At 37.8% G+C, this 27,419-nt stretch overlaps 28 non-coding genes across 28 annotated transcripts; all 28 read right to left on the bottom strand.

Annotated features, from left to right (window-relative positions):
- Positions 1-125: 125 nt before the first annotated feature.
- On the bottom strand, positions 126-244 carry LOC134848967 (5S ribosomal RNA). Its single transcript, XR_010163015.1, has one exon. It is a non-coding gene; the product is annotated as a 5S ribosomal RNA (ribosomal RNA).
- Positions 245-1,030: 786 nt separating this feature from the next.
- On the bottom strand, positions 1,031-1,149 carry LOC134849154 (5S ribosomal RNA). The gene has a single exon (XR_010163193.1). It is a non-coding gene; the product is annotated as a 5S ribosomal RNA (ribosomal RNA).
- Positions 1,150-1,935: 786 nt separating this feature from the next.
- Positions 1,936-2,054, bottom strand: LOC134848966 (5S ribosomal RNA). The gene has a single exon (XR_010163014.1). It is a non-coding gene; the product is annotated as a 5S ribosomal RNA (ribosomal RNA).
- Positions 2,055-2,840: 786 nt separating this feature from the next.
- LOC134850209 (5S ribosomal RNA) lies at positions 2,841-2,959 on the bottom strand. The gene has a single exon (XR_010164179.1). It is a non-coding gene; the product is annotated as a 5S ribosomal RNA (ribosomal RNA).
- A 786-nt stretch (positions 2,960-3,745) lies between these two features.
- Positions 3,746-3,864, bottom strand: LOC134850179 (5S ribosomal RNA). The gene has a single exon (XR_010164150.1). It is a non-coding gene; the product is annotated as a 5S ribosomal RNA (ribosomal RNA).
- Positions 3,865-4,649: 785 nt separating this feature from the next.
- On the bottom strand, positions 4,650-4,768 carry LOC134848965 (5S ribosomal RNA). Its single transcript, XR_010163013.1, has one exon. It is a non-coding gene; the product is annotated as a 5S ribosomal RNA (ribosomal RNA).
- Positions 4,769-5,553: 785 nt separating this feature from the next.
- On the bottom strand, positions 5,554-5,672 carry LOC134848964 (5S ribosomal RNA). The gene has a single exon (XR_010163012.1). It is a non-coding gene; the product is annotated as a 5S ribosomal RNA (ribosomal RNA).
- A 785-nt stretch (positions 5,673-6,457) lies between these two features.
- On the bottom strand, positions 6,458-6,576 carry LOC134849127 (5S ribosomal RNA). The gene has a single exon (XR_010163167.1). It is a non-coding gene; the product is annotated as a 5S ribosomal RNA (ribosomal RNA).
- Positions 6,577-7,354: 778 nt separating this feature from the next.
- LOC134849938 (5S ribosomal RNA) lies at positions 7,355-7,473 on the bottom strand. Its single transcript, XR_010163921.1, has one exon. It is a non-coding gene; the product is annotated as a 5S ribosomal RNA (ribosomal RNA).
- A 785-nt stretch (positions 7,474-8,258) lies between these two features.
- Positions 8,259-8,377, bottom strand: LOC134849937 (5S ribosomal RNA). Its single transcript, XR_010163920.1, has one exon. It is a non-coding gene; the product is annotated as a 5S ribosomal RNA (ribosomal RNA).
- A 786-nt stretch (positions 8,378-9,163) lies between these two features.
- Positions 9,164-9,282, bottom strand: LOC134849936 (5S ribosomal RNA). Its single transcript, XR_010163919.1, has one exon. It is a non-coding gene; the product is annotated as a 5S ribosomal RNA (ribosomal RNA).
- Positions 9,283-10,066: 784 nt separating this feature from the next.
- On the bottom strand, positions 10,067-10,185 carry LOC134849935 (5S ribosomal RNA). The gene has a single exon (XR_010163918.1). It is a non-coding gene; the product is annotated as a 5S ribosomal RNA (ribosomal RNA).
- A 794-nt stretch (positions 10,186-10,979) lies between these two features.
- On the bottom strand, positions 10,980-11,098 carry LOC134849024 (5S ribosomal RNA). Its single transcript, XR_010163069.1, has one exon. It is a non-coding gene; the product is annotated as a 5S ribosomal RNA (ribosomal RNA).
- A 1,160-nt stretch (positions 11,099-12,258) lies between these two features.
- LOC134849157 (5S ribosomal RNA) lies at positions 12,259-12,377 on the bottom strand. Its single transcript, XR_010163196.1, has one exon. It is a non-coding gene; the product is annotated as a 5S ribosomal RNA (ribosomal RNA).
- Positions 12,378-13,162: 785 nt separating this feature from the next.
- Positions 13,163-13,281, bottom strand: LOC134849257 (5S ribosomal RNA). The gene has a single exon (XR_010163292.1). It is a non-coding gene; the product is annotated as a 5S ribosomal RNA (ribosomal RNA).
- Positions 13,282-14,069: 788 nt separating this feature from the next.
- LOC134849240 (5S ribosomal RNA) lies at positions 14,070-14,191 on the bottom strand. Its single transcript, XR_010163276.1, has one exon. It is a non-coding gene; the product is annotated as a 5S ribosomal RNA (ribosomal RNA).
- A 786-nt stretch (positions 14,192-14,977) lies between these two features.
- On the bottom strand, positions 14,978-15,096 carry LOC134849931 (5S ribosomal RNA). The gene has a single exon (XR_010163916.1). It is a non-coding gene; the product is annotated as a 5S ribosomal RNA (ribosomal RNA).
- A 787-nt stretch (positions 15,097-15,883) lies between these two features.
- On the bottom strand, positions 15,884-16,002 carry LOC134849073 (5S ribosomal RNA). Its single transcript, XR_010163115.1, has one exon. It is a non-coding gene; the product is annotated as a 5S ribosomal RNA (ribosomal RNA).
- A 785-nt stretch (positions 16,003-16,787) lies between these two features.
- On the bottom strand, positions 16,788-16,906 carry LOC134849930 (5S ribosomal RNA). The gene has a single exon (XR_010163915.1). It is a non-coding gene; the product is annotated as a 5S ribosomal RNA (ribosomal RNA).
- A 788-nt stretch (positions 16,907-17,694) lies between these two features.
- On the bottom strand, positions 17,695-17,813 carry LOC134849929 (5S ribosomal RNA). Its single transcript, XR_010163914.1, has one exon. It is a non-coding gene; the product is annotated as a 5S ribosomal RNA (ribosomal RNA).
- A 785-nt stretch (positions 17,814-18,598) lies between these two features.
- Positions 18,599-18,717, bottom strand: LOC134849928 (5S ribosomal RNA). The gene has a single exon (XR_010163913.1). It is a non-coding gene; the product is annotated as a 5S ribosomal RNA (ribosomal RNA).
- A 787-nt stretch (positions 18,718-19,504) lies between these two features.
- On the bottom strand, positions 19,505-19,623 carry LOC134849927 (5S ribosomal RNA). The gene has a single exon (XR_010163912.1). It is a non-coding gene; the product is annotated as a 5S ribosomal RNA (ribosomal RNA).
- Positions 19,624-20,786: 1,163 nt separating this feature from the next.
- On the bottom strand, positions 20,787-20,905 carry LOC134850208 (5S ribosomal RNA). Its single transcript, XR_010164178.1, has one exon. It is a non-coding gene; the product is annotated as a 5S ribosomal RNA (ribosomal RNA).
- Positions 20,906-22,065: 1,160 nt separating this feature from the next.
- Positions 22,066-22,184, bottom strand: LOC134849179 (5S ribosomal RNA). Its single transcript, XR_010163217.1, has one exon. It is a non-coding gene; the product is annotated as a 5S ribosomal RNA (ribosomal RNA).
- A 1,160-nt stretch (positions 22,185-23,344) lies between these two features.
- LOC134849038 (5S ribosomal RNA) lies at positions 23,345-23,463 on the bottom strand. Its single transcript, XR_010163082.1, has one exon. It is a non-coding gene; the product is annotated as a 5S ribosomal RNA (ribosomal RNA).
- Positions 23,464-24,623: 1,160 nt separating this feature from the next.
- Positions 24,624-24,742, bottom strand: LOC134849926 (5S ribosomal RNA). The gene has a single exon (XR_010163911.1). It is a non-coding gene; the product is annotated as a 5S ribosomal RNA (ribosomal RNA).
- Positions 24,743-25,902: 1,160 nt separating this feature from the next.
- LOC134849925 (5S ribosomal RNA) lies at positions 25,903-26,021 on the bottom strand. Its single transcript, XR_010163910.1, has one exon. It is a non-coding gene; the product is annotated as a 5S ribosomal RNA (ribosomal RNA).
- A 786-nt stretch (positions 26,022-26,807) lies between these two features.
- LOC134849086 (5S ribosomal RNA) lies at positions 26,808-26,926 on the bottom strand. The gene has a single exon (XR_010163128.1). It is a non-coding gene; the product is annotated as a 5S ribosomal RNA (ribosomal RNA).
- Between the last annotated feature and the right edge of the window lie 493 nt (positions 26,927-27,419).

The following is a 27,419-nucleotide window of genomic DNA, read 5'->3' as shown; positions in this document are numbered from 1 at the left end:
AAATTTTGAAAATTTCATTTTTTGCACCACGCTCGATTAGGCTTAACTTTTTGACATCACCGAACTTTAAACAGCAATAACTCTTAGCGCATAAAAGTAAAAGAATTACTTTTGCTTTAAATAAAAGCCTACAATACCTGGTGTTCCCAGGCGGTCTCCCATCCAAGTACTAACCAGGCCCAATGTTGCTTAACTTCGGTGATCGGACGAGAACCGGTGCATTCAACATGGTATGGTCGTAGGCATTTGAGTTACTCCGCTTTCATTTATATCCTTACTAGCTTATGTCTATGTACATTACTTTTAAAACACTCGCCCTCGCGCGAGAGTAAAAATATGCTCTTATACCATGTAAAATTTTGCACGCTCACGTTATAATTTATGCATTTCAAACAAAATACTGAAAATTGACATTGTTTGGAATTTTTTTGGCCCAATGTGTTTTATGGCCAAATCAGCTGGTCAAAACCTATGGAGCGTGTACAAGGTGCCTTGAATGACCATCTATGGCATGATAGCCGCACATCCACTGTAAGTGGCATATGATTGAATACCAGCCAGGATACTGTCAGTTGCTTTTAGCCTAATTGTTGTGATAAACTTATTAAGTAGGTAAGTATTCAAATCTATTTGATAAGTTTTCTTTGAATGCACTCTGCAACGGCGGAGGACAGCCCAATTCTCTTGAAAAATGCAAGAAAAAAAATTGCACTAACTTAAAAGTTAGCTTTTAGGCCGATTTTCGTCCAAAATGGCCGAAACTCGGGTCCCCCCAAATTTTCAACTGATGATTACTCCACGTACACTTGAGCTAAAAACGTCGTTTTGGGCTCGTTGGAATTGTCCTGAGCTCAAATTTTTGAAACAAGATGAAAAAAATGAACTTTGAAGGAAAAAAAAAACAAAAATTTTGAAAATTTCATTTTTTGCACCACGCTCGATTAGGCTTAACTTTTTGACATCACCGAACTTTAAACAGCAATAACTCTTAGCGCATAAAAGTAAAAGAATTACTTTTGCTTTAAATAAAAGACTACAATACCTGGTGTTCCCAGGCGGTCTCCCATTCAAGTACTAACCAGGCCCAATGTTGCTTAACTTCGGTGATCGGACGAGAACCGGTGCATTCAACATGGTATGGTCGTAGGCATTTGAGTTACTCCGCTTTCATTTATATCCTTACTAGCTTATGTCTATGTACAGGACTTTAAAAACACTCGCCCTCGCGCGAGAGTAAAAATATGCTCTTATACCATGTAAAATTTTGCACGCTCACGTTATAATTTATGCATTTCAAACAAAATACTGAAAATTGACATTGTTTGGAATTTTTTTGGCCCAATGTGTTTTATGGCCAAATCAGCTGGTCAAAACCTATGGAGCGTGTACAAGGTGCCTTGAATGACCATCTATGGCATGATAGCCGCACATCCACTGTAAGTGGCATATGATTGAATACCAGCCAGGATACTGTCAATTGCTTTTAGCCTAATTGTTGTGATAAACTTATTAAATAGGTAAGTATTCAAATCTATTTGATAAGTTTTCTTTGAATACACTCTGCGACGGCGGAGGGCAGCCCAATTCTCTTGAAAAATGCAAGAAAAAAAATTGCACTAACTTAAAAGTTAGCTTTTAGGCCGATTTTCGTCCAAAATGGCCGAAACTCGGGTCCCACCAAATTTTCAACTGATGATTACTCCACGTACACTTGAGCTAAAAACGTCGTTTTGGGCTCGTTGGAATTGTCCTGAGCTCAAATTTTTGAAACAAGATGAAAAAAATGAACTTTGAACGAAAAAAAAAACAAAAATTTTGAAAATTTCATTTTTTGCACCACGCTCGATTAGGCTTAACTTTTTGACATCACCGAACTTTAAACAGCAATAACTCTTAGCGCATAAAAGTAAAAGAATTACTTTTGCTTTAAATAAAAGCCTACAATACCTGGTGTTCCCAGGCGGTCTCCCATCCAAGTACTAACCAGGCCCAATGTTGCTTAACTTCGGTGATCGGACGAGAACCGGTGCATTCAACATGGTATGGTCGTAGGCATTTGAGTTACTCCGCTTTCATTTATATCCTTACTAGCTTATGTCTATGTACATTACTTTTAAAACACTCGCCCTCGCGCGAGAGTAAAAATATGCTCTTATACCATGTAAAATTTTGCACGCTCACGTTATAATTTATGCATTTCAAACAAAATACTGAAAATTGACATTGTTTGGAATTTTTTTGGCCCAATGTGTTTTATGGCCAAATCAGCTGGTCAAAACCTATGGAGCGTGTACAAGGTGCCTTGAATTACCATCTATGGCCTGATAGCCGCACATCCACTGTAAGTGGCATATGATTGAATACCAGCCAGGATACTGTCAGTTGCTTTTAGCCTAATTGTTGTGATAAACTTATTAAATAGGTAAGTATTCAAATCTATTTGATAAGTTTTCTTTGAATGCACTCTGCGACAGCGGAGGGCAGCCCAATGCTCTTGAAAAATGCAAGAAAAAAAATTGCACTAACTTAAAAGTTAGCTTTTAGGCCGATTTTCGTCCAAAATGGCCGAAATTCGGGTCCCCCGAAATTTTCAACTGATGATTACTCCACGTACACTTGAGCTACAAACGTCATTTTGGGCTCGTTGGAATTGTCCTGAGCTCAAATTTATGAAACAATATGAAAAAAATGAACTTTGAACGAAAAAAAAAACAAAAATTTTGAAAATTTCATTTTTTGCACCACGCACGATTAGGCTTAACTTTTTGACATCACCGAACTTTAAACAGCAATAACTCTTAGCGCATAAAAGTAAAAGAATTACTTTTGCTTTAAATGAAAGCCTACAACACCTGGTGTTCCCAGGCGGTCTCCCATCCAAGTACTTACCAGGCCCAATGTTGCTTAACTTCGGTGATCGGACGAGAACCGGTGCATTCAACATGGTATGGTCGTAGGCATTTGAGTTACTCCGCTTTCATTTATATCCTTACTAGCGTATGTCTATGTACATTACTTTTAAAACACTCGCCCTCGCGCGAGAGTAAAAATATGCTCTTATACCATGTAAAATTTTGCACGCTCACGTTATAATTTATGCATTTCAAACAAAATACTGAAAATTGACATTGTTTGGAATTTTTTTGGCCCAATGTGTTTTATGGCCAAATCAGCTGGTCAAAACCTATGGAGCGTGTACAAGGTGCCTTGAATGACCATCTATGGCATGATAGCCGCACATCCACTGTAAGTGGCATATGATTGAATACCAGCCAGGATACTGTCAGTTGCTTTTAGCCTAATTGTTGTGATAAACTTATTAAGTAGGTAAGTATTCAAATCTATTTGATAAGTTTTCTTTGAATGCACTCTGCAACGGCGGAGAACAGCCCAATTCTCTTGAAAAATGCAAGAAAAAAAATTGCACTAACTCAAAAGTTAGCTTTTAGGCCGATTTTCGTCCAAAATGGCCGAAACTCGGGTCCCCCCAAATTTTCAACTGATGATTACTCCACGTACACTTGAGCTACAAACGTCATTTTGGGCTCGTTGGAATTGTCCTGAGCTCAAATTTATGAAACAATATGAAAAAAATGAACTTTGAACGAAAAAAAAAACAAAAATTTTGAAAATTTCATTTTTTGCACCACGCACGATTAGGCTTAACTTTTTGACATCACCGAACTTTAAACAGCAATAACTCTTAGCGCATAAAAGTAAAAGAATTACTTTTGCTTTAAATGAAAGCCTACAACACCTGGTGTTCCCAGGCGGTCTCCCATCCAAGTACTAACCAGGCCCAATGTTGCTTAACTTCGGTGATCGGACGAGAACCGGTGCGTTCAACATGGTATGGTCGTAGGCATTTGAGTTACTCCGCTTTCATTTATATCCTTACTAGCGTATGTCTATGTACATTACTTTTAAAACACTCGCCCTCGCGCGAGAGTAAAAATATGCTCTTATACCATGTAAAATTTTGCACGCTCACGTTATAATTTATGCATTTCAAACAAAATACTGAAAATTGACATTGTTTGGAATTTTTTTGGCCCAATGTGTTTTATGGCCAAATCAGCTGGTCAAAACCTATGGAGCGTGTACAAGGTGCCTTGAATGACCATCTATGGCATGATAGCCGCACATCCACTGTAAGTGGCATATGATTGAATACCAGCCAGGATACTGTCAGTTGCTTTTAGCCTAATTGTTGTGATAAACTTATTAAGTAGGTAAGTATTCAAATCTATTTGATAAGTTTTCTTTGAATGCACTCTGCAACGGCGGAGGACAGTCCAATTCTCTTGAAAAATGCAAGAAAAAAAATTGCACTAACTTAAAAGTTAGCTTTTAGGCCGATTTTCGTCCAAAATGGCCGAAACTCGGGTCCCCCCAAATTTTCAACTGATGATTACTCCACGTACACTTGAGCTAAAAACGTCGTTTTGGGCTCGTTGGAATTGTCCTGAGCTCAAATTTTTGAAACAAGATGAAAAAAATGAACTTTGAACGAAAAAAAAACAAAAATTTTGAAAATTTCATTTTTTGCACCACGCTCGATTAGGCTTAACTTTTTGACATCACCGAACTTTAAACAGCAATAACTCTTAGCGCATAAAAGTAAAAGAATTACTTTTGCTTTAAATAAAAGCCTACAATACCTGGTGTTCCCAGGCGGTCTCCCATCCAAGTACTAACCAGGCCCAATGTTGCTTAACTTCGGTGATCGGACGAGAACCGGTGCATTCAACATGGTATGGTCGTAGGCATTTGAGTTACTCCGCTTTCATTTATATCCTTACTAGCTTATGTCTATGTACATTACTTTTAAAACACTCGCCCTCGCGCGAGAGTAAAAATATGCTCTTATACCATGTAAAATTTTGCACGCTCACGTTATAATTTATGCATTTCAAACAAAATACTGAAAATTGACATTGTTTGGAATTTTTTTGGCCCAATGTGTTTTATGGCCAAATCAGCTGGTCAAAACCTATGGAGCGTGTACAAGGTGCCTTGAATGACCATCTATGGCATGATAGCCGCACATCCACTGTAAGTGGCATATGATTGAATACCAGCCAGGATACTGTCAGTTGCTTTTAGCCTAATTGTTGTGATAAACTTATTAAGTAGGTAAGTATTCAAATCTATTTGATAAGTTTTCTTTGAATGCACTCTGCAACGGCGGAGGACAGCCCAATTCTCTTGAAAAATGCAAGAAAAAAAATTGCACTAACTTAAAAGTTAGCTTTTAGGCCGATTTTCGTCCAAAATGGCCGAAACTCGGGTCCCCCCAAATTTTCAACTGATGATTACTCCACGTACACTTGAGCTAAAAACGTCGTTTTGGGCTCGTTGGAATTGTCCTGAGCTCAAATTTTTGAAACAAGATGAAAAAAATGAACTTTGAAGGAAAAAAAAACAAAAATTTTGAAAATTTCATTTTTTGCACCACGCTCGATTAGGCTTAACTTTTTGACATCACCGAACTTTAAACAGCAATAACTCTTAGCGCATAAAAGTAAAAGAATTACTTTTGCTTTAAATAAAAGCCTACAATACCTGGTGTTCCCAGGCGGTCTCCCATCCAAGTACTAACCAGGCCCAATGTTGCTTAACTTCGGTGATCGGACGAGAACCGGTGCATTCAACATGGTATGGTCGTAGGCATTTGAGTTACTCCGCTTTCATTTATATCCTTACTAGCTTATGTCTATGTACAGGACTTTAAAAACACTCGCCCTCGCGCGAGAGTAAAAATATGCTCTTATACCATGTAAAATTTTGCACGCTCACGTTATAATTTATGCATTTCAAACAAAATACTGAAAATTGACATTGTTTGGAATTTTTTTGGCCCAATGTGTTTTATGGCCAAATCAGCTGGTCAAAACCTATGGAGCGTGTACAAGGTGCCTTGAATGACCATCTATGGCATGATAGCCGCACATCCACTGTAAGTGGCATATGATTGAATACCAGCCAGGATACTGTCAATTGCTTTTAGCCTAATTGTTGTGATAAACTTATTAAATAGGTAAGTATTCAAATCTATTTGATAAGTTTTCTTTGAATACACTCTGCGACGGCGGAGGGCAGCCCAATTCTCTTGAAAAATGCAAGAAAAAAAATTGCACTAACTTAAAAGTTAGCTTTTAGGCCGATTTTCGTCCAAAATGGCCGAAACTCGGGTCCCACCAAATTTTCAACTGATGATTACTCCACGTACACTTGAGCTAAAAACGTCGTTTTGGGCTCGTTGGAATTGTCCTGAGCTCAAATTTTTGAAACAAGATGAAAAAAATGAACTTTGAACGAAAAAAAAACAAAAATTTTGAAAATTTCATTTTTTGCACCACGCTCGATTAGGCTTAACTTTTTGACATCACCGAACTTTAAACAGCAATAACTCTTAGCGCATAAAAGTAAAAGAATTACTTTTGCTTTAAATAAAAGCCTACAATACCTGGTGTTCCCAGGCGGTCTCCCATCCAAGTACTAACCAGGCCCAATGTTGCTTAACTTCGGTGATCGGACGAAAACCGGTGCATTCAACATGGTATGGTCGTAGGCATTTGAGTTACTCCGCTTTCATTTATATCCTTACTAGCTTATGTCTATGTACATTACTTTTAAAACACTCGCCCTCGCGCGAGAGTAAAAATATGCTCTTATACCATGTAAAATTTTGCACGCTCACGTTATAATTTATGCATTTCAAACAAAATACTGAAAATTGACATTGTTTGGAATTTTTTTGGCCCAATGTGTTTTATGGCCAAATCAACTGGTCAAAACCTATGGAGCGTGTACAAGGTGCCTTGAATTACCATCTATGGCCTGATAGCCGCACATCCACTGTAAGTGGCATATGATTGAATACCAGCCAGGATACTGTCAGTTGCTTTTAGCCTAATTGTTGTGATAAACTTATTAAATAGGTAAGTATTCAAATCTATTTGATAAGTTTTCTTTGAATGCACTCTGCGACAGCGGAGGGCAGCCCAATGCTCTTGAAAAATGCAAGAAAAAAAATTGCACTAACTTAAAAGTTAGCTTTTAGGCCGATTTTCGTCCAAAATGGCCGAAATTCGGGTCCCCCGAAATTTTCAACTGATGATTACTCCACGTACACTTGAGCTACAAACGTCATTTTGGGCTCGTTGGAATTGTCCTGAGCTCAAATTTATGAAACAATATGAAAAAAATGAACTTTGAACGAAAAAAAAACAAAAATTTTGAAAATTTCATTTTTTGCACGATTAGGCTTAACTTTTTGACATCACCGAACTTTAAACAGCAATAACTCTTAGCGCATAAAAGTAAAAGAATTACTTTTGCTTTAAATGAAAGCCTACAACACCTGGTGTTCCCAGGCGGTCTCCCATCCAAGTACTAACCAGGCCCAATGTTGCTTAACTTCGGTGATCGGACGAGAACCGGTGCATTCAACATGGTATGGTCGTAGGCATTTGAGTTACTCCGCTTTCATTTATATCCTTACTAGCGTATGTCTATGTACATTACTTTTAAAACACTCGCCCTCGCGCGAGAGTAAAAATATGCTCTTATACCATGTAAAATTTTGCACGCTCACGTTATAATTTATGCATTTCAAACAAAATACTGAAAATTGACATTGTTTGGATTTTTTTTGGCCCAATGTGTTTTATGGCCAAATCAGCTGGTCAAAACCTATGGAGCGTGTACAAGGTGCCTTGAATTACCATCTATGGCCTGATAGCCGCACATCCACTGTAAGTGGCATATGATTGAATACCAGCCAGGATACTGTCAGTTGCTTTTAGCCTAATTGTTGTGATAAACTTATTAAATAGGTAAGTATTCAAATCTATTTGATAAGTTTTCTTTGAATACACTCTGCGACGGCGGAGGGCAGCCCAATTCTCTTGAAAAATGCAAGAAAAAAAATTGCACTAACTTAAAAGTTAGCTTTAGGCCGATTTTCGTCCAAAATGGCCGAAATTCGGGTCCCCCCAAATTTTTAACTGATGATTACTCCACGTACACTTGAGCTACAAACGTCGTTTTGGGCTCGTTGGAATTGTCCTGAGCTCAAATTTATGAAACAATATGAAAAAAATGAACTTTGAACGAAAAAAAAAACAAAAATTTTGAAAATTTCATTTTTTGCACCACGCACGATTAGGCTTAACTTTTTGACATCACCGAACTTTAAACAGCAATAACTCTTAGCGCATAAAAGTAAAAGAATTACTTTTGCTTTAAATGAAAGCCTACAACACCTGGTGTTCCCAGGCGGTCTCCCATCCAAGTACTAACCAGGCCCAATGTTGCTTAACTTCGGTGATCGGACGAGAACCGGTGCATTCAACATGGTATGGTCGTAGGCATTTGAGTTACTCCGCTTTCATTTATATCCTTACTAGCGTATGTCTATGTACATTACTTTTAAAACACTCGCCCTCGCGAGAGAGTAAAAATATGCTCTTATACCATGTAAAATTTTGCACGCTCACGTTATAATTTATGCATTTCAAACAAAATACTGAAAATTGACATTGTTTGGAATTTTTTTGGCCCAATGTGTTTTATGGCCAAATCAGCTGGTCAAAACCTATGGAGCGTGTACAAGGTGCCTTGAATTACCATCTATGGCCTGATAGCCGCACATCCACTGTAAGTGGCATATGATTGAATACCAGCCAGGATACTGTCAGTTGCTTTTAGCCTAATTGTTGTGATAAACTTATTAAATAGGTAAGTATTCAAATCTATTTGATAAGTTTTCTTTGAATACACTCTGCGACGGCGGAGGGCAGCCCAATTCTCTTGAAAAATGCAAGAAAAAAAATTGCACTAACTTAAAAGTTAGCTTTAGGCCGATTTTCGTCCAAAATGGCCGAAATTCGGGTCCCCCCAAATTTTTAACTGATGATTACTCCACGTACACTTGAGCTACAAACGTCGTTTTGGGCTCGTTGGAATTGTCCTGAGCTCAAATTTATGAAACGAGATGAAAAAAATGAACTTTGAACGAAAAAAAAAAACAAAAATTTTGAAATTTTCATTTTTTGCACCACGCTCGATTAGGCTTAACTTTTTGACATCACCGAACTTTAAACAGCAATAACTCGTAGCGCATAAAAGTAAAAGAATTACTTTTGCTTTAAATAAAAGCCTACAACACCTGGTGTTCCCAGGCGGTCTCCCATCCAAGTACTAACCAGGCCCAATGTTGCTTAACTTCGGTGATCGGACGAGAACCGGTGCATTCAACATGGTATGGTCGTAGGCATTTGAGTTACTCCGCTTTCATTTATATCCTTACTAGCTTATGTCTATGTACATTACTTTTAAAACACTCGCCCTCGCGCGAGAGTAAAAATATGCTCTTATACCATGTAAAATTTTGCACGCTCACGTTATAATTTATGCATTTCAAACAAAATACTGAAAATTGACATTGTTTGGAATTTTTTTGGCCCAATGTGTTTTATGGCCAAATCAGCTGGTCAAAACCTATGGAGCGTGTACAAGGTGCCTTGAATTACCATCTATGGCCTGATAGCCGCACATCCACTGTAAGTGGCATATGATTGAATACCAGCCAGGATACTGTCAGTTGCTTTTAGCCTAATTGTTGTGATAAACTTATTAAATAGGTAAGTATTCAAATCTATTTGATAAGTTTTCTTTGAATACACTCTGCGACGGCGGAGGGCAGCCCAATTCTCTTGAAAAATGCAAGAAAAAAATTGCACTAACTTAAAAGTTAGCTTTAGGCCGATTTTCGTCCAAAATGGCCGAAATTCGGGTCCCCCCAAATTTTTAACTGATGATTACTCCACGTACACTTGAGCTACAAACGTCGTTTTGGGCTCGTTGGAATTGTCCTGAGCTCAAATTTATGAAACGAGATGAAAAAAATGAACTTTGAACGAAAAAAAAAACAAAAATTTTGAAATTTTCATTTTTTGCACCACGCTCGATTAGGCTTAACTTTTTGACATCACCGAACTTTAAACAGCAATAACTCGTAGCGCATAAAAGTAAAAGAATTACTTTTGCTTTAAATAAAAGCCTACAACACCTGGTGTTCCCAGGCGGTCTCCCATCCAAGTACTAACCAGGCCCAATGTTGCTTAACTTCGGTGATCGGACGAGAACCGGTGCATTCAACATGGTATGGTCGTAGGCACCAACATGGTATGGTCGTAGTTACTCCGCTTTCATTTATATCCTTACTAGCTTATGTCTATGTACATTACTTTTAAAACACTCGCCCTCGCGCGAGAGTAAAAATATGCTCTTATAACATGTAAAATTTTGCACGCTCACGTTATAATTTATGCATTTCAAACAAAATACTGAAAATTGACATTGTTTGGAATTTTTTTGGCCCAATGTGTTTTATGGCCAAATCAGCTGGTCAAAACCTATGGAGCGTGTACAAGGTGCCTTGAATTACCATCTATGGCCTGATAGCCGCACATCCACTGTAAGTGGCATATGATTGAATACCAGCCAGGATACTGTCAGTTGCTTTTAGCCTAATTGTTGTGATAAACTTATTAAATAGGTAAATATTCAAATCTATTTGATAAGTTTTCTTTGAAAGCACTCTGCGACAGCGGAGGGCAGCCCAATTCTCTTGAAAAATGCAAGAAAAAAAATTGCACTAACTTAAAAGTTAGCTTTTAGGCCGATTTTCGTCCAAAATGGCCGAAATTCGGGTCCCCCCAAATTTTCAACTGATGATTACTCCACGTACACTTGAGCTATAAACGTCGTTTTGGGCTCGTTGGAATTGTCCTGAGCTCAAATTTATGAAACTAGATGAAAAAAATGAACTTTGAAAGAAAAAAAAAAATTTGAAAATTTCATTTTTTGCACCACGCTCGATTAGGCTTAACTTTTTGACATCACCGAACTTTAAACAGCAATAACTCTTAGCGCATAAAAGTAAAAGAATTACTTTTGCTTTAAATAAAAGCCTACAACACCTGGTGTTCCCAGGCGGTCTCCCATCCAAGTACTAACCAGGCCCAATGTTGCTTAACATCGGTGATCGGACGAGAACCGGTGCATTCAACATGGTATGGTCGTAGGCATTTGAGTTACTCCGCTTTCATTTATATCCTTACTAGCTTATGTCTATGTACATTACTTTTAAAATACTCGCCCTCGCGCGAGAGTAAAAATATGCTCTTATACCATGTAAAATTTTGCACGCTCACGTTATAATTTATGCATTTCAAACAAAATACTGAAAATTGACATTGTTTGGAATTTTTTTGGCCCAATGTGTTTTATGGCCAAATCAGCTGGTCAAAACCTATGGAGCGTGTACAAGGTGCCTTGAATGACCATCTATGGCATGATAGCCGCACATCCACTGTAAGTGGCATATGATTGAATACCAGCCAGGATACTGTCAGTTGCTTTTAGCCTAATTGTTGTGATAAACTTATTAAATAGGTAAGTATTCAAATCTATTTGATAAGTTTTCTTTGAATGCACTCTGCGACAGCGGAGGGCAGCCCAATTCTCTTGAAAAATGCAAGAAAAAAAATTGCACTAACGTAAAAGTTAGCTTTTAGGCCGATTTTCGTCCAAAATGGCCGAAATTCGGGTCCCCCCAAATTTTCAACTGATGATTACTCCACGTAAACTTGAGCTACAAACGTCGTTTTGGGCTCGTTGGAATTTTCCTGAGCTCAAATTTATGAAACGAGATGAAAAAAATGAATTTTGAATAAAAAAAAAAACAAAAATTTTGAAAATTTCATTTTTTGCACCACGCTCGATTAGGCTTATTTTTTTGGTATCACCGAGATTTCAAAAGCTTATAACTTTGTGTTGGACCGACGAAATTGGTTCATTTTTCAGTCCCCCAAGATTTGACTATGATCTTGTGATCCAAATAATAAAATTTGGAAATCTTAAAATTTTTGGGCAAGTTATGGCCGTTCGCGCAATTCACCAGGCTCGATTGGGCTTATTTTTTTGACATCACCGAAATTCAAAAGGCTATAACTCAAAGACCCCAAAAGTTATCTCCATTATTTTTGACCTATCAGCAGCTGATTGTACACAAAATTGATACTGCAAAAGAAATTTTTCGGTTTTCTTTTGTTTTGGCCAAAATTTGACCCATTGAAAATTTTTGCACCACGCTCGATTAGGCTTAATTTTTTGACATCACCGAACTTTAAACAGCAATAACTCTTAGCGCATAAAAGTAAAAGAATTACTTTTGCTTTAAATAAAAGCCTACAACACCTGGTGTTCCCAGGCGGTCTCCCATCCAAGTACTAACCAGGCCCAATGTTGCTTAACTTCGGTGATCGGACGAGAACCGTTGCATTCAACATGGTTTGGTCGTAGGCATTTGAGTTACTCCGCTTTCATTTATATCCTTACTAGCTTATGTCTATGTACATTACTTTTAAAATACTCGCCCTCGCGCGAGTGTAAAAATATGCTCTTATACCATGTAAAATTTTGCACGCTCACGTTATAATTTATGCATTTCAAACAAAATACTGAAAATTGACATTGTTTGGAATTTTTTTGGCCCAATGTGTTTTATGGCCAAATCAGCTGGTCAAAACCTATGGAGCGTGTACAAGGTGCCTTGAATGACCATCTATGGCATGATAGCCGCACATCCACTGTAAGTGGCACATGATTGAATACCAGCCAGGATACTGTCAGTTGCTTTTAGCCTAATTGTTGTGATAAACTTATTAAATAGGTAAGTATTCAAATCTATTTGATAAGTTTTCTTTGAATGCACTCTGCGACAGCGGAGGGCAGCCCAATTCTCTTGAAAAATGCAAGAAAAAAAAATTGCACTAACTTAAAAGTTAGCTTTTAGGCCGATTTTCGTCCAAAATGGCCGAAATTCGGGTCCCCCCAAATGTTCAACTGATGATTACTCCACGTACACTTGAGCTACAAACGTCGTTTTGTGCTCGTTGGAATTGTTCTGAGCTTAAATTTATGAAACAAGATGGAAAAAATGAATTTGAACGAAAAAAAAACAAAAATTTTGAAAATTTCATTTTTTGCACCACGCTCGATTAGGCTTAACTTTTTGACATCACCGAACTTTAAACAGCAATAACTCTTAGCGCATAAAAGTAAAAGAATTACTTTTGCTTTAAATAAAAGCCTACAAAACTTGGTGTTCCCAGGCGGTCTCCCAAACAAGTACTAACCAGGCCCAATGTTGCTTAACTTCGGTGATCGGACGAGAACCGGTGCATTCAACATGGTATGGTCGTAGGCATTTGAGTTACTCCGCTTTCATTTATATCCTTACTAGCTTATGTCTATGTACATTACTTTTAAAACACTCGCCCTCGCGCGAGAGTAAAAATATGCTCTTATACCATGTAAAATTTTGCACGCTCACGTTATAATTTATGCATTTCAAACAAAATACTGAAAATTGACATTGTTTGGAATTTTTTTTTGGCCCAATGTGTTTTATGGCCAAATCAGCTGGTCAAAACCTATGGAGCGTGTACAAGGTGCCTTGAATGACCATCTATGGCATGATAGCCGCACATCCACTGTAAGTGGCATATGATTGAATACCAGCCAGGATACTGTCAGTTGCTTTTAGCCTAATTGTTGTGATAAACTTATTAAATAGGTAAGTATTCAAATCTATTTGATAAGTTTTCTTTGAATGCACTCAGCGACGGCGGAGGGCAGCCCAATTCTCTTGAAAAATGCAAGAAAAAAAATTGCACTAACTTAAAAGTTAGCTTTTAGGCCGATTTTCGTCCAAAATGGCCGAAATTCGGGTCCCCCCAAATTTTCAACTGATGATTACTCCACGTAAACTTGAGCTACAAACGTCGTTTTGGGCTCGTTGGAATTGTCGTGAGCTCAAATTTATGAAACTAGATGAAAAAAATGAACTTTGAACGAAAAAAAAACAAAAATTTTGAAAATTTCATTTTTTGCACCACGCTCGATTAGGCTTAACTTTTTGACATCACCGAACTTTAAACAGCAATAACTCTTAGCGCATAAAAGTAAAAGAATTACTTTTGCTTTTTAAAAAAAGCCTACAATACCTGGTGTTCCCAGGCGGTCTCCCATCCAAGTACTAACCAGGCCCAATGTTGCTTAACTTCGGTGATCGGGAGAAGAGAACCGGTGCATTCAACATAGTATGGTCGTAGGCATTTGAGTTACTCCGCTTTCATTTATATCCTTACTAGCTTATGTCTATGTACATTACTTTTAAAACACTCGCCCTCGCGCGAGAGTAAAAATATGCTCTTATACCATGTAAAATTTTGCACGCTCACGTTATAATTTATGCATTTCAAACAAAATACTGAAAATTGACATTGTTTGGAATTTTTTTGGCCCAATGTGTTTTATGGCCAAATCAGCTGGTCAAAACCTATGGAGCGTGTACAAGGTGCCTTGAATGACCATCTATGGCATGATAGCCGCACATCCACTGTAAGTGGCATATGATTGAATACCAGCCAGGATACTGTCAGTTGCTTTTAACCGAATTGTTGTGATAAACTTATTAAGTAGGTAAGTATTCAAATCTATTTGATAAGTTTTCTTTGAATGCACTCTGCGACAGCGGAGGGCAGCCCAATTCTCTTGAAAAATGCAAGAAAAAAAATTGCACTAACTAAAAGTTAGCTTTTAGGCCGATTTTCGTCCAAAATGGCCGAAATTCGGGTCCCCCCAAATTTTCAACTGATGATTACTCCACGTACACTTGAGCTACAAACGTCGTTTTGGGCTCGTTGGAATTGTCCTGAGCTCAAATTTATGAAACAAGATGAAAAAAATGAACTTTGATTGAAAAAAAAAAACAAAAACTTTGAAAATTTCATTTTTTGCACCACGCTCGATTAGGCTTAACTTTTTGACATCACCGAACTTTAAACAGCAATAACTCTTAGCGCATAAAAGTAAAAGGATTACTTTTGCTTTAAATAAAAGCCTACAACACCTGGTGTTCCCAGGCGGTCTCCCATCCAAGTACTAACCAGGCCCAATGTTGCTTAACTTCGGTGATCGGACGAGAACCGGTGCATTCAACATGGTATGGTCGTAGGCATTTGAGTTACTCCGCTTTCATTTATATCCTTACTAGCTTATGTCTATGTACATTACTTTTAAAACACTCGCCCTCGCGCGAGAGTAAAAATATGCTCTTATACCATGTAAAATTTTGCACGCTCACGTTATAATTTTTGCATTTCAAACAAAATACTGAAAATTGACATTGTTTGGAATTTTTTTGGCCCAATGTGTTTTATGGCCAAATTAGCTGGTCAAAACCTATGGAGCGTGTACAAGGTGCCTTGAATGACCATCTATGGCATGATAGCCGCACATCCACTGTAAGTGGCATATGATTGAATACCAGCCAGGATACTGTCAGTTGCTTTTAGCCTAATTGTTGTGATAAACTTATTAAATAGGTAAGTATTCAAATCTATTTGATAAGTTTTCTTTGAATGCACTCTGCGACAGCGGAGGGCAGCCCAATTCTCTTGAAAAATGCAAGAAAAAAAATTGCACTAACTTAAAAATTAGCTTTTAGGCCGATTTTCGTCCAAAATGGCCGAAATTCGGGTCCCCCCAAATTTTCAACTGATGATTGCTCCACGTACACTTGAGCTACAAACGTCGTTTTGGGCTCGTTGGAATTGTCCTGAGCTCAAATTTATGAAACAAGATGAAAAAAATGAACTTTGAACGAAAAAAAAAAACAAAAATTTTGAAAATTTCATTTTTTGCACCACGCTCGATTAGGCTTAACTTTTTGACATCACTGAACTTTAAACAACAATAACTCTTAGCGCATAAAAGTAAAAGGATTACTTTTGCTTTAAATAAAAGCCTACAACACCTGGTGTTCCCAGGCGGTCTCCCATCCAAGTACTAACCAGGCCCAATGTTGCTTAACTTCGGTGATCGGACGAGAACCGTTGCATTCAACATGGTATGGTCGTAGGCATTTGAGTTACTCCGCTTTCATTTATATCCTTACTAGCTTATGTCTATGTACATTACTTTTAAAACACTCGCCCTCGCGCGAGAGTAAAAATATGCTCTTATACCATGTAAAATTTTGCACGCTCACGTTATAATTTATGCATTTCAAACAAAATACTGAAAATTGACATTGTTTGGAATTTTTTTGGCCCAATGTGTTTTATGGCCAAATCAGCTGGTCAAAACCTATGAAGCGTGTACAAGGTGCCTTGAATGACCATCTATGGCATGATAGCCGCACATCCACTGTAAGTGGCATATGATTGAATACCAGCCAGGATACTGTCAGTTGCTTTTAGCCTAATTGTTGTGATAAACTTATTAAATAGGTAAGTATTCAAATCTATTTGCTAAGTTTTCTTTGAATGCACTCTGCGACGGCGGAGGGCAGCCCAATTCTCTTGAAAAATGCAAGAAAAAAAATTGCACTAACTTAAAAGTTAGCTTTTAGGCCGATTTTCGTCCAAAATGGCCGAAATTCGGGTTCCCCCAAATTTTCAACTGATGATTACTCCACGTACACTTGAGCTACAAACGTCGTTTTGGGCTCGTTGGAATTGTCCTGAGCTCAAATTTATGAAACGAGATGAAAAAAATGAACTTTGAAAGAAAAAAAAACAAAAATTTTGAAAATTTCATTTTTTGCACCACGCTCGATTAGGCTTAACTTTTTGACATCACCGAACTTTAAACAGCAATAACTCTTAGCGCATAAAAGTAAAAGGATTACTTTTGCTTTAAATAAAAGCCTACAACACCTGGTGTTCCCAGGCGGTCTCCCATCCAAGTACTAACCAGGCCCAATGTTGCTTAACTTCGGTGATCGGACGAGAACCGGTGCATTCAACATGGTATGGTCGTAGGCATTTGAGTTACTCCGCTTTCATTTATATCCTTACTAGCTTATGTCTATGTACATTACTTTTAAAACACTCGCCCTCGCGCGAGAGTAAAAATATGCTCTTATACCATGTAAAATTTTGCACGCTCACGTTATAATTTATGCATTTCAAACAAAATACTGAAAATTGACATTGTTTGGAATTTTTTTGGCCCAATGTGTTTTATGGCCAAATCAGCTGGTCAAAACCTATGGAGCGTGTACAAGGTGCCTTGAATGACCATCTATGGCATGATAGCCGCACATCCACTGTAAGTGGCATATGATTGAATACCAGCCAGGATACTGTCAGTTGCTTTTAGCCTAATTGTTGTGATAAACTCATTAAATAGGTAAGTATTCAAATCTATTTGATAAGTTTTCTTTGAATGCACTCTGCGACAGCGGAGGGTAGCCCAATTCTTTTGAAAAATGCAAGAAAAAAAATTGCACTAACTTAAAAATTAGCTTTTAGGCCGATTTTCGTCCAAAATGGCCGAAATTCGGGTCCCCCCAAATTTTCAACTGATGATTGCTCCACGTACACTTGAGCTACAAACGTCGTTTTGGGCTCGTTGGAATTGTCTTGAGCTCAAATTTATGAAACGAGATGAAAAAAATGAACTTTGAACGAAAAAAAAAAAACTAAAATTTTGAAAATTTCATTTTTTGCACCACGCTCGATTAGGCTTAACTTTTTGACATCACCGAACTTTAAACAACAATAACTCTTAGCGCATAAAAGTAAAAGGATTACTTTTGCTTTAAATAAAAGCCTACAACACCTGGTGTTCCCAGGCGGTCTCCCATCCAAGTACTAACCAGGCCCAATGTTGCTTAACTTCGGTGATCGGACGAGAACCGGTGCATTCAACATGGTATGGTCGTAGGCATTTGAGTTACTCCGCTTTCATTTATATCCTTACTAGCTTATGTCTATGTACATTACTTTTAAAACACTCGCCCCCGCGCGAGAGTAAAAATATGCTCTTATACCATGTAAAATTTTGCACGATCACGTTATAATTTATGCATTTCAAACAAAATACTGAAAATTGACATTGTTTGGAATTTTTTTGGCCCAATGTGTTTTATGGCCAAATCAGCTGGTCAAAACCTATGGAGCGTGTACAAGGTGCCTTGAATGACCATCTATGGCATGATAGCCGCACATCCACTGTAAGTGGCATATGATTGAATACCAGCCAGGATACTGTCAGTTGCTTTTAGCCTAATTGTTGTGATACACTTATTAAATAGGTAAGTATTCAAATCTATTTGATAAGTTTTCTTTGAATGCACTCTGCGACGGCGGAGGGCAGCCCAATTCTCTTGAAAAATGCAAGAAAAAAAATTGCACTAACTTAAAAGTTAGCTTTTATGCCGATTTTCGTCCAAAATGGCCGAAATTCGGGTTCCCCCAAATTTTCAACTGATGATTACTCCACGTACACTTGAGCTACAAACGTCGTTTTGGGCTCGTTGGAATTGTCCTGAGCTCAAATTTATGAAACGAGATGAAAAAAATGAACTTTGAAAGAAAAAAAAACAAAAATTTTGAAAATTTCATTTTTTGCACCACGCTCGATTAGGCTTAACTTTTTGACATCACCGAACTTTAAACAGCAATAACTCTTAGCGCATAAAAGTAAAAGGATTACTTTTGCTTTAAATAAAAGCCTACAACACCTGGTGTTCCCAGGCGGTCTCCCATCCAAGTACTAACCAGGCCCAATGTTGCTTAACTTCGGTGATCGGACGAGAACCGGTGCATTCAACATGGTATGGTCGTAGGCATTTGAGTTACTCCGCTTTCATTTATATCCTTACTAGCTTATGTCTATGTACATTACTTTTAAAACACTCGCCCTCGCGCGAGAGTAAAAATATGCTCTTATACCATGTAAAATTTTGCACGCTCACGTTATAATTTATGCATTTCAAACAAAATACTGAAAATTGACATTGTTTGGAATTTTTTTGGCCCAATGTGTTTTATGGCCAAATCAGCTGGTCAAAACCTATGGAGCGTGTACAAGGTGCCTTGAATGACCATCTATGGCATGATAGCCGCACATCCACTGTAAGTGGCATATGATTGAATACCAGCCAGGATACTGTCAGTTGCTTTTAGCCTAATTGTTGTGATAAACTCATTAAATAGGTAAGTATTCAAATCTATTTGATAAGTTTTCTTTGAATGCACTCTGCGACAGCGGAGGGTAGCCCAATTCTTTTGAAAAATGCAAGAAAAAAAATTGCACTAACTTAAAAATTAGCTTTTAGGCCGATTTTCGTCCAAAATGGCCGAAATTCGGGTCCCCCCAAATTTTCAACTGATGATTGCTCCACGTACACTTGAGCTACAAACGTCGTTTTGGGCTCGTTGGAATTGTCTTGAGCTCAAATTTATGAAACGAGATGAAAAAAATGAACTTTGAACGAAAAAAAAAAACTAAAATTTTGAAAATTTCATTTTTTGCACCACGCTCGATTAGGCTTAACTTTTTGACATCACCGAACTTTAAACAACAATAACTCTTAGCGCATAAAAGTAAAAGGATTACTTTTGCTTTAAATAAAAGCCTACAACACCTGGTGTTCCCAGGCGGTCTCCCATCCAAGTACTAACCAGGCCCAATGTTGCTTAACTTCGGTGATCGGACGAGAACCGGTGCATTCAACATGGTATGGTCGTAGGCATTTGAGTTACTCCGCTTTCATTTATATCCTTACTAGCTTATGTCTATGTACATTACTTTTAAAACACTCGCCCCCGCGCGAGAGTAAAAATATGCTCTTATACCATGTAAAATTTTGCACGATCACGTTATAATTTATGCATTTCAAACAAAATACTGAAAATTGACATTGTTTGGAATTTTTTTGGCCCAATGTGTTTTATGGCCAAATCAGCTGGTCAAAACCTATGGAGCGTGTACAAGGTGCCTTGAATGACCATCTATGGCATGATAGCCGCACATCCACTGTAAGTGGCATATGATTGAATACCAGCCAGGATACTGTCAGTTGCTTTTAGCCTAATTGTTGTGATAAACTTATTAAATAGGTAAGTATTCAAATCTATTTGATAAGTTTTCTTTGAATGCACTCTGCGACAGCGGAGGGCAGCCCAATTCTCTTGAAAAATGCAAGAAAAAAAATTGCACTAACTTAAAAGTTAGCTTTTAGGCCGATTTTCGTCCAAAATGGCCGAAATTCGGGTCCCCCCAAATTTTCAACTGATGATTACTCCACGTACACTTGAGCTACAAACGTCGTTTTGGGCTCGTTGGAATTGTCCTGAGCTCAAATTTATGAAACAAGATGAAAAAAATGAACTTTTTTGAACGAAAAAAAAACAAAAATTTTGAAAATTTCATTTTTTGCACCACGCTCGATTAGGCTTAACTTTTTGGTATCACCGAGATTTCAAAAGCTTATAACTTTGTGTTGGACCGACGAAATTGGTTCATTTTCTCAGTCCCCCAAGATTTGACTACGATATTGTGATCCAAATAATAAAATTTGGAAATTTTAAAATTTTTGGGCAAGTTATGGCCGTTCGCGCAATTCACCAGGCTCGATTGGGCTTATTTTTTTGACATCACCGAAATTCAAAAGGCTATAACTCAAAGACCCAAAAACTTATCTCTATTATTTTTGACCTATCAGCAGCTGATTGTACACAAAACTGATACTGCAAAAGAAATTTTTCGGTTTTCTTTTGTTTTGGCCAAAATTTGACCCATTGAAATTTTTTGCACCACGCTCGATTAGGCTTAACTTTTTGACATCACCGAACTTTAAACAGCAATAACTCTTAGCGCATAAAAGTAAAAGAATTACTTTTGCTTTAAATAAAAGCCTACAACACCTGGTGTTCCCAGGCGGTCTCCCATCCAAGTACTTACCAGGCCCAATGTTGCTTAACTTCGGTGATCGGACGAGAACCGGTGCATTCAACATGGTATGGTCGTAGGCATTTGAGTTACTCCGCTTTCATTTATATCCTTACTAGCGTATGTCTATGTACATTACTTTTAAAACACTCGCCCTCGCGCGAGAGTAAAAATATGCTCTTATACCATGTAAAATTTTGCACGCTCACGTTATAATTTATGCATTTCAAACAAAATACTGAAAATTGACATTGTTTGGAATTTTTTTGGCCCAATGTGTTTTATGGCCAAATCAGCTGGTCAAAACCTATGGAGCGTGTACAAGGTGCCTTGAATTGCCATCTATGGCATGATAGCCGCACATCCACTGTAAGTGGCATATGATTGAATACCAGCCAGGATACGGTCAGTTGCTTTTAGCCTAATTGTTGTGATAAACTTATTAAATAGGTAAGTATTCAAATCTATTTGATAAGTTTTCTTTGAATGCACTCTGCGACAGCGGAGGGCAGCCTAATTCTCCTGAAAAATGCAAGAAAAAAAATTGCACTAACGTAAAATGTAGCTTTTAGGCCCATTTTCGTCCAAAATGGCCGAAATTCGGGTCCCCCCAAATTTTCAACTGATGATTACTCCACGTACACTTGAGCTACAAACGTCGTTTTGGGCTCGTTGGAATTGTCCTGAGCTCAAACTTATGAAACAAGATGAAAAAATTGAACTTTGAACGAAAAAAAAACAAAAATTTTGAAAATTTCATTTTTTGCACCACGCTCGATTAGGCTTAACTTTTTGGTATCACCGAGATTTCAAAAGCTTATAACTTTGTGTTGGACCGACGAAATTGGTTCATTTTCTCAGTCCCCCAAGATTTGACTACGATCTTGTGATCCAAATAATAAAATTTGGAAATTTTAAAATTTTTGGGCAAGTTATGGCCGTTCGCGCAATTCACCAGGCTCGATTGGGCTTATTTTTTTGACATCACCGAAATTCAAAAGGCTATAACTCAAAGACCCCAAAAGTTATCTCCATTATTTTTGACCTATCAGCAGCTGATTGTACACAAAATTGATACTGCAAAAGAAATTTTTCGGTTTTCTTTTGTTTTGGCCAAAATTTGACCCATTGAAAATTTTTGCACCACAATCGATTAGGCTTAACTTTTTAACATCACCGAACTTTGAACAGCAATAACTCTTAGCGCATAAAAGTAAAAGAATTAATTTTGCTTTAAATAAAAGCCTACACTACCTGGTGTTCCCAGGCGGTCTCCCATCCAAGTACTAACCAGGCCCAATGTTGCTTAACTTCGGTGATCGGACGAGAACCAGTGCATTCAACATGGTATGGTCGTAGGCATTTGAGTTACTCCGCTTTCATTTATATCCTTACTAGCTTATGTCTATGTACATTACTTTTAAAACACTCGCCCTCGCGCGCGAGTAAAAATATGCTCTTATACCATGTAAAATTTTGCACGCTCACGTTATAATTTATGCATTTCAAACAAAATACTGAAAATTGACATTGTTTGGAATTTTTTTGGCCCAATGTGTTTTATGGCCAAATCAGCTGGTCAAAACCCATGGAGCGTGTACAAGGTGCCTTGAATGACCATCTATGGCATGATAGCCGCACATCCACTGTAAGTCGCATATGATTGAATACCAGCCAGGATACTGTCAGTTGCATTTAGCCTAATTGTTGTGATAAACTTATTCAATAGGTAAGTATTCAAATCTATTTGATAAGTTTTCTTTGAATGCAATATGCGACAGCGGAGGGCAGCCCAATTCTCTTGAAAAATGCAAGAAAAAAAATTGCACCAACTTAAAAGTTAGCTTTTAGGCCGATTTTCGTCCAAAATGGCCGAAATTCGGGTCCCCCCAAATTTTCAACTGATGATTACTCCACGTAAACTTGAGCTACAAACGTCGTTTTGGGCTCGTTGGAATTGTCCTGAGCTCAAACTTATGAAACAAGATGAAAAAATCGAACTTTGAACGAAAAAAAAACAAAAATTTTGAAAATTTCATTTTTTGCACCACGCTCGATTAGGCTTAACTTTTTGGTATCACCGAGATTTCAAAAGCTTATAACTTTGTGTTGGACCGACGAAATTGGTTCATTTTCTCAGTCCCCCAAGACTTGACTATGATCTTGTGATCCAAATAATAAAATTGGGTAATTTTAAAATGTTTGGGCAAGTTATGGCCGTTCGCGCAATTCACCAGGCTCGATTGGGCTTATTTTTTTGACATCACCGAAATTCAAAAGGCTATAACTCAAAGACCCCAAAAGTTATCTCCATTATTTTTGACCTATCAGCAGCTGATTGTACACAAAATTGATACTGCAAAAGAAATTTTTCGGTTTTCTTTTGTTTTGGCCAAAATTTGACCCATTGAAATTTTTTGCACCACGCTCGATTAGGCCTAACTTTTTGACATCACCGAACTTTAAACAGCAATAACTCTTAGCGCATAAAAGTAAAAGAATTACTTTTGCTTTAAATAAAATCCTACAACACCTGGTGTTCCCAGGCGGTCTCCCATCCAAGTACTAACCAGGCCCAATGTTGCTTAACTTCGGTGATCGGACGAGAACCGGTGCATTCAACATGGTATGGTCGTAGGCATTTGAGTTACTCCGCTTTCATTTATATCCTTACTAGCTTATGTCTATGTACATTACTTTTAAAACACTCGCCCTCGCGCGAGAGTAAAAATATGCTCTTATACCATGTAAAATTTTGCACGCTCACGTTATAATTTATGCATTTCAAACAAAATACTGAAAATTGACATTGTTTGGAATTTTTTTGGCCCAATGTGTTTTATGGCCAAATCAGCTGGTCAAAACCTATGGAGCGTGTACAAGGTGCCTTGAATGACCATCTATGGCATGATAGCCGCACATCCACTGTAAGTGGCATATGATTGAATACCAGCCAGGATACTGTCAGTTGCTTTTAGCCTAATTGTTGTGATAAACTTATTAAATAGGTAAGTATTCAAAGCTATTTGATAAGTTTTCTTTGAATGCACTCTGCGACAGCGGAGGGCAGCCCAATTCTCTTGAAAAATGCAAGAAAAAAAATTGCACTAACTGAAAAGTTAGCTTTTAGGCCGATTTTCGTCCAAAATGGCCGAAATTCGGGTTCCCCAAAATTTTCAACTGATGATTACTCCACGTACACTTGAGCTACAAACGTCGTTTTGGGCTCGTTGGAATTGTCCTGAGCTCAAATTTATGAAACAAGATGATAAAAATGAACTTTGAACGGAAAAAAAACAAAAATTTTGAAAATTTCATTTTTTGCACCACGCTCGATTAGGCTTAACTTTTTGGTATCACCGAGATTTCAAAAGCTTATAACTTTGTGTTGGACCGACGAAATTGGTTCATTTTCTCAGTCCCCCAAGATTTGACTATGATCTTGTGATCCAAATAATAAAATTTGGTAATTTTAAAATTTTTGGGCAAGTTATGGCCGTTCGCGCAATTCACCAGGCTCGATTGGGCTTATTTTTTTGACATCACCGAAATTCAAAAGGCTATAACTCAAAGACCCCAAAAGTTATCTCCATTATTTTTGACCTATCAGCAGCTGATTGTACACAAAATTGATACTGCAAAAGAAATTTTTCGGTTTTCTTTTGTTTTGGCCAAAATTTGACCCATTGAAAATTTTTGCACCACGCTCGATTAGGCTTAACTTTTTGACATCATCGAACTTTAAACAGCAATAACTCTTAGCGCATAAAAGTAAAAGAATTACTTTTGCTTTAAATAAAAGCCTACAACACCTGGTGTTCCCAGGCGGTCTCCCATCCAAGTACTAACCAGGCCCAATGTTGCTTAACTTCGGTGATCGGACGAGAACCGGTGCATTCAACATGGTATGGTCGTAGGCATTTGAGTTACTCCGCTTTCATTTATATCCTTACTAGCTTATGTCTATGTACATTACTTTTAAAACACTCGTCCTCGCGCGAGAGTAAAAATATGCTCTTATACCATGTAAAATTTTGCACGCTCACGTTATAATTTATGCATTTCAAACAAAATACTGAAAATTGACATTGTTTGGAATTTTTTTGGCCCAATGTGTTTTATGGCCAAATCAGCTGGTCAAAACCTATGGAGCGTGTACAAGGTGCCTTGAATGACCATCTATGGCATGATATCCACACATCCACTGTAAGTGGCATATGATTGAATACCAGCCAGGATACTGTCAGTTGCTTTTAGCCTAATTGTTGTGATAAACTTATTAAATAGGTAAGTATTCAAATCTATTTGATAAGTTTTCTTTGAATGCACTCTGCGACAGCGGAGGGCAGCCCAATTCTCTTGAAAAATGCAAGACAAAAAAATGCACTAACTTAAAAATTAGCTTTTAGGCCGATTTTCGTCCAAAATGGCCGAAATTCGGGTCCCCCCAAATTTTCAACTGATGATTGCTCCACGTACACTTGAGCTACAAACGTCGTTTTGGGCTCGTTGGAATTTTCCTGAGCTCAAATTTATGAACCAAGATGATAAAAATGAACTTTGATCGGAAAAAAAACAAAAATTTTGAAAATTTCATTTTTTGCACCACGCTCGATTAGGCTTAACTTTTTGGTATCACCGAGATTACAAAAGCTTATAACTTTGTGTTGGACCGACGAAATTGGTTCATTTTCTCAGTCCCCCAAGATTTGACTATGATCTTGTGATCCAAATAATAAAATATGGAAATTTTAAAATTTTTGGGCAAGTTATGGCCGTTCGCGCAATTCACCAGGCTCGATTGGGCTTATTTTTTTGACATCACCGAAATTCAAAAGGCTATAACTCAAAGACCCCAAAAGTTATCTCCATTATTTTTGTCCTATCAGCAGCTGATTGTACACAAAATTGATACTGCAAAAGAAATTTTTCGGTTTTCTTTTGTTTTGGCCAAAATTTGACCCATTGAAAATTTTTGCACCACGCTCGATTAGGCTTAACTTTTTGACATCATCGAACTTTAAACAGCAATAACTCTTAGCGCATAAAAGTAAAAGAATTACTTTTGCTTTAAATAAAAGCCTACAACACCTGGTGTTCCCAGGCGGTCTCCCATCCAAGTACTAACCAGGCCCAATGTTGCTTAACTTCGGTGATCGGACGAGAACCGGTGCATTCAACATGGTATGGTCGTAGGCATTTGAGTTACTCCGCTTTCATTTATATCCTTACTAGCTTATGTCTATGTACATTACTTTTAAAACACTCGCCCTCGCGCGAGAGTAAAAATATGCTCTTATACCATGTAAAATTTTGCACGCTCACGTTATAATTTATGCATTTCAAACAAAATACTGAAAATTGACATTGTTTGGAATTTTTTTGGCCCAATGTGTTTTATGGCCAAATCAGCTGGTCAAAACCTATGGAGCGTGTACAAGGTGCCTTGAATGACCATCTATGGCATGATAGCCGCACATCCACTGTAAGTGGCATATGATTGAATACCAGCCAGGATACTGTCATTTGCTTTTAGCCTAATTGTTGTGATAAACTCATTAAATAGGTAAGTATTCAAATCTATTTGATAAGTTTTCTTTGAATGCACTCTGCGACAGCGGAGGGTAGCCCAATTCTTTTGAAAAATGCAAGAAAAAAAATTGCACTAACTTAAAAATTAGCTTTTAGGCCGATTTTCGTCCAAAATGGCCGAAATTCGGGTCCCCCCAAATTTTCAACTGATGATTGCTCCACGTACACTTGAGCTACAAACGTCGTTTTGGGCTCGTTGGAATTGTCCTGAGCTCAAATTTATGAAACGAGATGAAAAAAATGAACTTTGAACGAAAAAAAAAACTAAAATTTTGAAAATTTCATTTTTTGCACCACGCTCGATTAGGCTTAACTTTTTGACATCACCGAACTTTAAACAACAATAACTCTTAGCGCATAAAAGTAAAAGGATTACTTTTGCTTTAAATAAAAGCCTACAAAACCTGGTGTTCCCAGGCGGTCTCCCATCCAAGTACTAACCAGGCCCAATGTTGCTTAACTTCGGTGATCGGACGAGAACCGGTGCATTCAACATGGTATGGTCGTAGGCATTTGAGTTACTCCGCTTTCATTTATATCCTTACTAGCTTATGTCTATGTACATTACTTTTAAAACACTCGCCCTCGCGCGAGAGTAAAAATATGCTCTTATACCATGTAAAATTTTGCACGATCACGTTATAATTTATGCATTTCAAACAAAATACTGAAAATTGACATTGTTTGGAATTTTTTTGGCCCAATGTGTTTTATGGCCAAATCAGCTGGTCAAAACCTATGGAGCGTGTACAAGGTGCCTTGAATGACCATCTATGGCATGATAGCCGCACATCCACTGTAAGTGGCATATGATTGAATACCAGCCAGGATACTGTCAGTTGCTTTTAGCCTAATTGTTGTGATAAACTTATTAAATAGGTAAGTATTCAAATCTATTTGATAAGTTTTCTTTGAATGCACTCTGCGACAGCGGAGGGCAGCCCAATTCTCTTGAAAAATGCAAGAAAAAAAATTGCACTAACTTAAAAGTTAGCTTTTAGGCC

Source organism: Symsagittifera roscoffensis, chromosome 6, assembly GCF_963678635.1.
Source record: "Symsagittifera roscoffensis chromosome 6, txSymRosc1.1, whole genome shotgun sequence".
Lineage (NCBI taxonomy): Eukaryota > Metazoa > Xenacoelomorpha > Acoela > Convolutidae > Symsagittifera > Symsagittifera roscoffensis.
The sequence above is the reverse complement of the archived record's forward strand: the minus strand, read 5'-3'. Positions and strand labels throughout refer to the sequence as shown.